This window comes from Sciurus vulgaris, assembly GCF_902686455.1.
Source record: "Sciurus vulgaris genome assembly, chromosome: 13".
NCBI classification, from domain to species: domain Eukaryota; kingdom Metazoa; phylum Chordata; class Mammalia; order Rodentia; family Sciuridae; genus Sciurus; species Sciurus vulgaris.
The window spans coordinates 23,802,954-23,814,449 of record NC_136474.1 but is presented as its reverse complement, the minus strand read 5'-3'; the positions used below and the strand labels follow the sequence as shown (position 1 = coordinate 23,814,449).

At 42.6% G+C, this 11,496-nt stretch overlaps 1 long non-coding RNA gene across 1 annotated transcript in view; it reads left to right on the top strand.

Moving 5' to 3' along the window:
• The window catches only part of LOC306643085, a 19,219-nt gene extending 8,162 nt beyond the window's left edge, over nt 1-11,057 (top strand). The window contains exons 2-3 of the long non-coding RNA XR_013758820.1: nt 10,717-10,880; nt 10,984-11,057. This is a non-coding gene — a long non-coding RNA (uncharacterized lncRNA). The remainder of the gene's footprint in view (nt 1-10,716; nt 10,881-10,983) is intronic.
• The last annotated feature ends 439 nt before the right edge of the window (nt 11,058-11,496 follow it).

Below are 11,496 nucleotides of genomic sequence, written 5' to 3'. Positions count from 1 at the left end.
TCTGTTATTTTTTGCATTCCCCCCACCCCTCCCATCAGTCTTTTCCCCTCTATACAGTCTTTCCTTCCTCCATTCTTGTCCCCCCACCCCCCATTAGGTGTCATCATCCGCTTATCAGCGAGATCATTCGTCCTTTGGTTTTGTTGAGATTGGCTTACGTCACTTAGCATGATATTCTCCAATTTCATCCATTTGCCTGCAGATGCCATAATTTTATTTTTTATAGCTAAGTAATATTCCATTGTATGTATATATCACAGTTTCTTGATCCATTCATCAATTGAAGGACATCTAGGTTGGGTCCACAATCTGGCTATTTTGAATTGAGCAGCTATGAACATTGATGTGGCTGTATCTCTGTAGTTTGCTTATTTTAATTCCTTTGGGTGTAGGCCAAGGAGTGTGATTGCTGGGTCAAATGTTGGCTCCATCCCAAGTTTTCTGAGGAATCACCATACTGCTTTACAAAGGGGCTGCACCAATCTTCAAAAATTATAAAGAACTTAAAACTTAAAACCCCCTTTGCACTATGTCCTTTTGATTCCTGCTCAGTCGTCCAAACATCTGTGTTTGCTTTCCTCCTACTGCATGTGTAGGTTCCTTGAAAAGCAGTTCTGGAAAAGGATTTTTAGATCTGGGTGGCATTTAAAAGCCCCATTCCTTGATTTCTGCCTTCCGCATTTACTGTATATAGCATATGATTTCATATGAGAGCCCTCCCAATATATATGGATGCTCAACTCTTTACTTTGAATTTTTTTTATATGTTTATTGAAGCCCTGGCAATGGTAACAAATTTTAGTAGACAGAGCATTTTAATCCTCTTCCTATTCTTTTATAATTTTAGTTTTCAAATTTGTACCGTGGATTCACTTGACCTGGTAATACATTGAAAAAAGATTTCACTCCCTTGATGCTACTTCTTTGAAATGGTTAATTAATATTGCTCCCCTCCAGAGGATAGTGTGGAAGACATGTCAAACGTGACACTGCCATAGGCTTCATGGTGTGCAAACCTAGAAGTTCTTCAGGAGGCAGACAGGGACTTTGGCATTCCTCCATGGGTCCCTGATTAGTTGGACCTCCACGTTTAGAAATATTTTTTCTCAGCAATCACTGTTAGCTCAGGACTTTACTTCACCAATGGTCAGATAATAGGACAGAAGGATATTTCATGCTACTTTTCATGGACACTCTGTTGCTTGACTCTTTCCTACTGTATTTACTGTGCTGGGTGTAGTCTTAGATATGGGGAGCTTTCACAGTATGTATGAATGAATGCACAGATGTTTTCTTTGAATGTGTTTGTTACACCTTTAATCAAGGCTTGACACTGACCAATTTCATCATAGCATTTCACCTTCTCCCTGTTTGAATTGTATGTCATGCTTTCAGTTGGCATACTTTATTTTTTACATAACTTATTTATTTTTAAGCTACAAGTTTATCCCTCCCTCCCCCATCATTTTTAAAATGATTTTGATTCTTTGTATACAAATGGAGTACAACTTTTCATTTCTATGGTTGTACACAATGTAGATTCACACCATTTGTGTAATCATACATGTACATAGGGTAATGATGTCTGTCTCACTCTACTATCTTTCCTTTCCCTGGTCCCTCCCACCCCATTTGCTTCTATGCAACCCCAGTTCCTCTTTCTTCTCTTAGCCCCCTGCCACCCACCATTATGTGTCATCATCCACTTATCAGAGAAAACATTCTGCCTTTGGTGTATTTGGGATTCACTTAGTATAATACTCTCTGACTCCATCCCTTAACCAGCAAAGGCCATAATTGTATTCTTCTTTATGGCTGAGTAGTATTCCATTGTGTATATGTACCACAGTTTCTTTATCCATTCATCAGTTGAAGGGTATGTAGGTTGGTTCCATAATCTGGCCACTGTGAATTAAACAGGTATAAATAATGATGGGGCTGGGTTACTGTAGTATGCTGATTTTAAGTCCGTGGTGTATAGGCCAAGGAGTGAGATATCGGAGTCAAATGGTGGCTCCATTCCAAGTTTTCTGAGGAATCACCATACTGCTTTCTAATTTGCAACTGCACCAGTTTTCAACTCCACCAGGAATGTATGAGTGTGCCTTTTTCTCCACATTCATGCCAACACTCATTATTGCTTGTGTACTTGATAATAGCCATTGAAATTGGAGTAAGAAGTGCAAAGGGGGTTTTAAGTTTTAAGTTCTTTATAATTTTTGAAGATTGGTGCAGCCCCTTTGTAAAGCAGTATGGTGATTCCTCAGAAAACTTGGGATGGAGCCAACATTTGACCCAGCAATCACACTCCTTGGCCTACACCCAAAGGAATTAAAATAAGCAAACTACAGAGATACAGCCACATCAATGTTCATAGCTGCTCAATTCACAATAGCCAGATTGTGGACCCAACCTAGATGTCCTTCAATTGATGAATGGATCAAGAAACTGTGATATATACATACAATGGAATATTACTTAGCTATAAAAAATAAAATTATGGCATCTGCAGGCAAATGGATGAAATTGGAGAATATCATGCTAAGTGACGTAAGCCAATCTCAACAAAACCAAAGGACGAATGATCTCGCTGATAAGCGGATGATGACACCTAATGGGGGGTGGGGGGACAAGAATGGAGGAAGGAAAGACTGTATAGAGGGAAAAGACTGATGGGAGGGGTGGGGGGAATGCAAAAAATAACAGAATGAATCAAACAGCATTACCCTATGTAAATGTATGATTACACAAATGGTATGCTGTCACTGCATGTATGAACAGAAACAACATGTATACCATTTGTTTACAATAAAAATAAATTAAAACAAAACAAAACAAAACAGTGCATCCAAAATGAGGAGCCTGAGCTTCAGGGTAGAGAGCTTGCCACGCTGCAGCCAGGGCGGTCTCCAATGCAGGCACGGCAGCTGTGTACTAGTGAACATCAGGGCGGTCGTTTCAGGTGCACTCACTGAAGGAAGGAGCAGCCCCAGGCTCCCAGAGGAGGAGCCGCCTAGCAGAGGACACCTCGCGGCTCCTGACGCACTGCCCTCAGGTCCTGCAGGCGCTCCGCGCTTCCCGCCGCCGCCGCCCTCGCGCACGCGCACGCGCTTGTCTGGAGGCGCTGTGGCGCTCGCGGGCCGCCGTCCAACGGTCCAGCGTCGGTTGCGGCTGCAGCGTGGCGACGCATAGCGCGAGCGCGGGTGGCGGTTCCCCAACGGCCAGCGCGGCTTCCGTGGCGGCGACCAGAGTCGGTTCCCAGCGCAGAGGTACTGGACCCGCGTGCCTCTCCCTCCCCGGTCCGTCGTGCGCCGGGCGGCGGGCCTCCCCGTCGAGTGTCCGCGCGGGCGCCGTCGCCCCGCGGCCGGTTCTCACCTGGAAGCGGGCGGTGCCCAGACCAGGCCCCGCGCGGCCCCGCGCCTCCTGTGCTGGACGCGAGCGGACGGTCGCCAAGGCGGTGCGAGCGCGGAGCCTCTGGGTCGGCGTCCCTGGCAGCCCGTGGCCGCGGCGCTGAGCGGAGCCTCCGCGGTGAGCGAGCAGCGGCGTCCGGTCTGCAGGGAGGTGGCCGGTGTCGAGGTCCGTGGAGTTGGGACGGCCTCTCCTGGTCCCGGGAGAAGGTGCGTGCTGGAGATGTCGGCGGCCTCCGCGTCCTTGGGCAGAAGGACACTCCTGTCCGGTGGCGCTGGCGACTTTGCAAAAGGGACGACCCAGCCGCTCTGGCCCTTCTGCTGTGGTCGCGTCCTGAAGGACGTGCAGTCGCAGGTTGGCTGTGGCGGAAGAGTGTGGAAAATGGACTCGATGACCGGATGAGAACTGTCTGCCCTACAGTGGTTTTGCAATAAAGAGATTGAGATTTGGTTACTAAATTGTGTGGCGTTCGTGGATCGCACACGGGAAATGGATCGCATGCGCTCGTGTGTGTTGGCGGGTTACCGGGAGGCCCTTGGGGGTTTCTGGGTGCGGGAAGTTTTCCTTTCGTTTTGAAGGGCACGATGATCAGTGGGAGGTTATTTGTAAGAGAAAATGAGGTGCTGTGCTTGTCCTTGTAGGGACGGTGGGAATTCAGAGGGCATGAGGGGTTGTCCCTGTACCTTTTGTGGGGTGGTTGTGCCCCTCATGTGTTGACATGCCTTCAGAGTTTGGGGTTTGTTTAGTTTTCAAGTGACTGATGAGAATCTGCTGTGTATTCAGAATTGCGGGTGGTGGTGAGTGGTTGTAATTTGAGACTAAGGGAGAGTCGTTGACTGATTTTGTGGGACTTTGTAGGGTTGTGTGTATTTGGAGGGGGGGAAGATAAACTCAGAGAGTTGAGGTTAGGTGTTCGTGATCTGGATTTCCTAATATTTCCCCTGTGGTGTTTTTGTTTGTTTGTTTTGCCCCTGAAGACTGGCGTGTGTGCGTGCAGGATGGTAATTTTGGAAATAAATGTGTGTTTGTGCATATGAGCAGGGTTAAGGATCATGTTTGGGTATATTTCTCTGGGTTTGCAAAGTGATTGACATAATTGGGACATATAGGAGTATTTTTACGTTCAGGACATGGTGTTTGGTTATGTGGGTTTGTTTATATTTTTGGTATTCTTCTTCATGTATTTGTACTTGAGTGTCTGAGGCCAGGTCTGAGAGTACTTTTTTGTAGGAGTAGGATAAATATATGTGATTGTGGTGTGGCAGTTAGTAGGATTCTGCATTTTTGATGGGGAGTTGTTTCTTGTGTTGGCAGTTTGTGTTCTTGTGTAAGATGGTAGCGTAAAGTACTATCTATTTGGGAATATTTGTATATTTGTGTGTGCCGGTTAATCATGTAGGGATGTGATGCTTATGGAGAGGTACGTGTATATGGAGATTGAATTAACTAGCACACCCCAGAGGTGCTCATTTGTTTGTGTCAGTGTTTGTTACATGAATGAGCAACAGTAGTGAGAAGGAAGAATGTTCGAGTGTATTTGTACTTAAGGGACATGGCAGTTTTGATGTGTATTTTCTGTGGCCATGTGTGTATTGATGAGAAACTTACTTGTGTATAACTGGGAAGTAGGGATGTACGTATGGGATGGAGAGGTGAGGCATTTACAAAGAGGAGTGTGGGAATTGTGTTTCTATGTGTTAGAGATGCACGACAGAGTGATTTCTTAGTGTTGGGGTGGAGAAGAAGTGCATTCTTGCAGCCAGTGATAATATGGGATTTGTAAGTGGTTTTATGTGTATCTTATATAATATGCTGGAGATATTCCTGTGTGTTGGACATGCACATTGGTTTGTGGATTTATCACTAAGTGGTTGCATTCTATAAATAATTTCATTGGGAATGAGGATGATAGGAGTATTCAGAGTGTATTTGTTTGATGAATGTTGTGATGTTTATAAGCATGTTTATCTGCATAGGCTGAGATGGAGAGTCACATGGGTCTATTTGTGGTGATCCTCCCCTAGAGGTACCCCCTTTTGTCCCAGTGTAGTTTCATGTCCATAAGAGGTATCACAGAGGGCTGTCTTCCTATTTGAAGAGTTTTCTCTATATTGAGCACTTACTGAGTTTTATAGGAGGGAGTGTACTCTCTGCTTTGCACTTTTATGTTCTCTTATATTTTGAACCCAAAGGTGTGTGCCTGAAAACTGCATTTTCATCCCTCGACTTCTATCTGCAGAGCCCACAAGACTAATAGCCTGTAACAAATTGCTGACTGGAGGTGTCAAACATCAGACTACATATGTGATGCAGTGTACATGTGTCTTGTGCCTTAGGACCGGGAGGGACTTGGTGGTCTTTTGTGTTTCGTATGAAGAATCAGGGAAAGGATATGGAGCAGGACACCATGAATCATCTTGTGTGTCCATGTTTGATTATCATGTGTGTAATGATTGGATATGAGTGATTTCCTTGATCTGTGCTGGGTGAGTGCCTTTGTGGCAAGGCATGTATTTAATTTGTTAGTGCTGGTTCCATGATTTATTTATTTATTTTTTTTGGCACTGAACTGTTGGAACATGCGTTCATACATTTGAGAAGATGTAGGACTGTGTATCACCATTTATTGGCCGTGTGTGCTTTCAGATCTTAAAATTTATATGTATGTACATGGTTTCTAGGTAAGAATTTAGGACATATAAATTTTGGTGCAGAGATGTGGACAGAATGGCTCATGTGGTATGTTGGGATGCTAGGGGGTGTGTGTATGGAGCCTGTGGATGTGGACAGATACTGTTGATAGAATTTCAGGGTGGACTGCTGTGTATGTTTGTATTTTGGGCTTCGAGGTGATTGGGTTGTTATGGGTTACAGAGGGGCATCCTGTGTGAGGAGTAGGTGATGCTATGTAGGTCAGAGTGCTTTGTCTGCACTTATGTTAAAATTCTGAGGCATTGAGTGCATGTGCATGTTTGTGACATGTAAGGGATCATACGTGATACATTTTGCAATGGATATTGATGTCATATGCTAAGTATATGATGTGTTGTGAGCATATTCAGTTATTGATAGAGTGAGTGTGTTATTGCATTTTGTGTTATGTCGGCTGGTTTATATTGTTCTGGGATATGAGGATATGTGTATCTGTTTTGAGTGTTTCTTTGGAGGTGATTATAATTAGGAGGTTTGTATGAAGGTTACAGATGGTGGTCTAATTGGGTTTTGTGGTGTATGTGTTTTATATTTGGGTATGGGGAATTCTGAGTGTATGATCAGGTATATCACAGGAATTGTATACAATTGAGCATTTTCAGAGTTCTGTGGGGTTGTATGCTTGTGACACAACAGATTTCTGTGCAATTGTATACATCAGGAGGTACGAGCAGTCCTGTACATACCCATTACAGTGACAGAGCGACCGTGTGTGCTTTTGGTTCTGTGGATATACTGTGTATGTATAGATTTAGACACGTGCGTTCTCAAGTTCATATAATCTATGACTGTGAATGTATTTAGAAATGTGGTGGCTGTGTATTTATTCTCGAGCTATAGGTGGATGATGCGTACATCCCCTGAGGGAATGTAGGAGGTATGTTTATATGGGAAGAGAAGTTAGGATGTTTGTTCAAAGTGTATGCACATTGTTCATGGGGTGGGATTTGTAGGTATTTTTGTAAAAGGAGTGCTTGAAGGTAGAATTTGTGTGTGTGTGTTTATGCTTTGACTTAGTGAGGGTATGAGCTTAGAGAGGGCAGTGTTGTATTTTGCACTGGGGCCACAGGTAGATTATGTGTGTATCTGGGAAATGATGACAAGTGGATTGTAGTTGACATCATTGTTATTTGCATTTGGAGAGGGTTGTGAGTCTTTATGTGTTTGGGAGTTAGTATTTGCATCAAGTCTTTCTGCAAATAGTTATGTTTATGCATGCGTGTTGTAGGTTGTTCCCATGTTTTTCAGGGTTGCGGATGTTCCATTTTGATAATCAGGGTGTATCTGGTTGTGTTAAGTCTTTGGGAAGTTCTGAGTTCTGTTTGTGTATGTTGAGGAGGAAATAGTATTAGTAATGCTTATCAAGTATGTATGTCTTTGGACAGTATCATGTCTGTGTGATTTTCCAGAGGATTTAGGATTCTGTGTGACTTCTGACTACAAGTAGGGTTATGGGTGACTCCGTTTGTGTGTGTGTGTGTGTGTGTGTGTGTGTGTGTGTATTTTCAATGTTTGTAGGTGTCCTGTGCACGTCTTCAGGGAGTGTTTTTCACATAAAAATGTAGAGGCATGTATTTTGGAAAGTATAGTTCCCAGCTGCATGACGATGAGTATGTGAGGAAACCACTGGCACGTGTATTTGGGAATAGGAATTGAGTATATGCTTTTGAAGGCAAGGTGTTGTGTGTGAAGGTGTTGTGTGTGTATTCAGGGAATGCAGGGATGGGGTCAATTTGTGCATCCGTGTGGTGGGATGGCAGTGACCTGGTGTCTGTATACTATATTCAAATATGAGTGGTTTAGGGTATCTGCAGTAGAAGGGGTTGTCACCGGTGTACATGTATGAGTCAGGGTGGGTGTTTGGTGTGTGTCTGTGTGTTGGGTGCTGAATGCGGTCCCAGGAGAACATCGGTGATAGCAATCCCTTCCCACGTGCCCTTGTTTCTGTTGATCTGGGTGTGTTGCTCACACTCAGCTGGAGCCCACTGGAGGTCGGTGACTGTGGCAGAAGTGAGATTCTGCTTTCTGATTCTTGTCCAGTGCGTGTGAGTACATTAGTTGTGCTGGTGGGTGGCCATGCCTCTTGTGCTTGAGTGGCGCTGGTCTCTAGGATCCTGGGCTGGTGGACGCAAGCAGATCAGAGATGACCCTTCAGGAGTGGTGGGGCGGAGCTTTTTCCTCCGAGGCGGCCATTCTTCTCCTGAATGGTTCAGGGGAACTGACTCAGGAAGGAAATGACTGGGATATTCACAGATGCAGCAACAGTTCCTGAGATAGATATTTATGTTCGTCCACCTATTGATTCCTCTCCTGTGTTTTTCCCACTGCCACAACACAGTCCAGGACCCTAAGTTCATTCCCCACAGGACCCCCACATCCTGGCAGTGTTAGTGGCGCATGTGTGCACATGCCTGAGCTCACAGTGTGCATGCTCTAGCAACACCAGCAGCTCTACAATTATCATATAATTGTGTCTTCAATCACATTAGAAGAGGAGTTAAAAGCTGAAAATCCAGTGATACTGGCTTTAAATTTTTTTCCTGAGGCTGAGTTAGTGATCCTTCCTTTCCGCTTGCATGATCCTTTAACATATCTTCTTGCTCTGATCTCCGAGTGGAGAATTTTTTCAGCATTTATTTGGAAATAAAATGTGACTAAATTATTCATATGTGATCAAATCCACATAGCAAAGTTATACTATCTTAACCATTTAGGACTGCAGGTCAGTGGTTTTCAGTACATTTGTATTGCCATCCTTCTGATACCCTGATAGAGCCTCAGAACTTTTTCATTTTGGAAATTTGAAATTCACTCATTTGTTAAAGAATAAGTCTCAATTTTCCCTCTTTTTAAGGGTGTGGAAACCAGTATTCTCTTTGTTCTATGATTTGACTACTCCCTATACCTCATGTGAGTAGAGTCATACAAAATGTACTCATTTACTTAGCATAATATTCTAAAGGTCCATTTGTGTTCTAGAATTGGACAGAACTTCCTTTGTAATTCAGAACACATAATATCCTATCATATACACATGCCACATTTAAAATAATCCTCCTTGAGACAGGAAAGGCAGTGTTAGTGGAATTATTTTGATCAAACAATCCTAGTGCAGATATGAATAGACCACCTAGAATTTCACCTTAGGTATTCCTGTAAAGCACGAATTTAGAAAACTAACATAAGTGCCTTGACCAGCAAGGCCTAACTCCCAGCTCCAGCATGGGGTGAAGGGGACTAGAAAAATGAAGCTCACAAACACAGATTTGGAAGATTAAGCTGGGATCAGGTGGAGCTCTGTTCTCTGATGGAGCTGTGGATCTAAAGAGTTACACCAACAGTCTTTATTTATATATGTCTCATTGTTGTGTGTGTGTGTGTGTCCAGTTTTCTCAATGGCATTTGTTGAAAAGTCCCTTCATTTCCCATTGAATGGTGTTGTCAAAAACCATTTGATAGTTTATGTAAGGGCTTTGTTTTGCATTTTCTACTCTGATTAATTCATCTACATTTCTGTCTTTCATTTTCAAACTGTTCTGATGACTAGTTTTTCGGCAAGACGTTTTGAAATCAAGGTTATGTCAGACCTCCAGGTTTGTTCTTGTTTGGTACTGTTTAGGTAGTTGTTACCTTTCAGATTCCATATCAGTTTTAGGACGGTATTTAAAATTTTTGCAACAAGACATTAGTCTTTTGTTAGGGATTGCATTGAATCCATGGGTTGCTTTGTGTAGTATTGATTAGTTAACAAATTTAAGTGTTCCAACTCCTGATCATTTACTGTCTTTCACTCTCTGGTGTCTGTGTAAATTTCCTTCATGGTTTTATAGGTTTCAGGTTATAAGTCTGTGATTTCCTTGATTAAGTAGGCTCTAGTATATTATTCTATTTGAGATGATAAATGAAATTGTTTTCATGCTCTTCTTTCCATATTTTTACTTTTAATGTATAAAGCACACCTTATGTGTGTGTGGGTTGTGCTTAGGCACCTTCGTGGAATTATTCATTCTGGTGGTTATTGTCATGGAATCTGAAGGTTTTATATACTTAAAAGTATGTCTTCTATGGACAGGGATAATTATACTTGTTCCTTTCAACAACTATGTCCTCTGTCTTTCTTGCTGAATTGATCTGGCAAGGATTCTGGTATGTGAAAAAGAACTGGTGAAGGCATGTATTCTTTTCTTCTAATTTTTGGGAAAATATTTTAATTTCTGATCAATTAATTTAGTAGCTGTAGGTTTTCCAATGTGTTGTTGTTAATCTTGTTTTATTCTGTTTTTTTTTTTTTTTTTTTTTTTTTTTTTTTTCTCGGTAGTACGGATTGCACCCAAGGCCTCACCCATACTAGATATGCACTCCACTCACCACAGAACTGTATCCTAGCAGTTTTAAAAATTTTATTTTGAGGCCTGGCCTGCTTAAGGTGTGCAGGGTAGCCTCAAACTTGTAGTTTTCGTACCTCTACCCAGGGAATGTTTTGACAGGTCTGCAGCAACACACTCAGCTTATTTCTCCCTTCTATTTGTAATTTTTTTTTTTTTTCTATACTCTGAAAGATGTGGATGTGGGGTTGATCTCTCTGAATATTTGTAGTTCCAGGTTCTTTTCATGAAGAAAGAGTTGGAGGAGAAAAGTGCTAGATGGAGCAAGAGGATTTCTTGAAGTGAGACTACATGCCTTAGAAAGAGGCAGCAGGCTCCCCGAAGGACCTGGAGACCTAGAGACCTAGAGACCACCTGGGATCCAAGAAAGTCTCTGTAAGTAATCACAAAGAGCTGACCTGGGGATATAAATTGAGGGAGGGGATATGGATATTGCTTCAGGAGAATAAGAATTTAGACAGAAATTTGTTTTCTCTAGGTTCATTTGGGATGTTGGCTCACTTAAGATGAGGAAGTATAAGAGTTAGTTTCCATACTTGGTTTTTAAAGAGGTGGTAAGTAGTACTGTCAAGTTTCAAAAGGGTATAGCCAATAGGAAGAGAGATTAAAGGTTGTGGTCACTTTTGGAACTTGGAGATGTTGTCATAAGGAGAAAGTGAAGTGGCAAGGAGAATGAGCAAAATTAACTTCATAATGATGAACTACTTCTCTGGTTTTGAGGACTTAGTTTGTCAGAATGGCAATCAGAGGTCCTACATAGGTTCTTAAGTGTAAGATGAATTCTTGTGTGAGCCTGAAGTATTTCGGGATTCAGAGGGAGCGATTTAATCCAGGAGAGAAGGCTCCATCTGGTATGCCCAGTACCTTTATGGCCTTAGTAGTAGCTAAAATGACTGTGTAAGCTTCCTTTCCATCTAGACTGTAACTGTTTTGATAGATCCATCTCCTTTCAGGTCTTACCTAGAACTTTGTCTCTTGGCTTTCTTTTCTC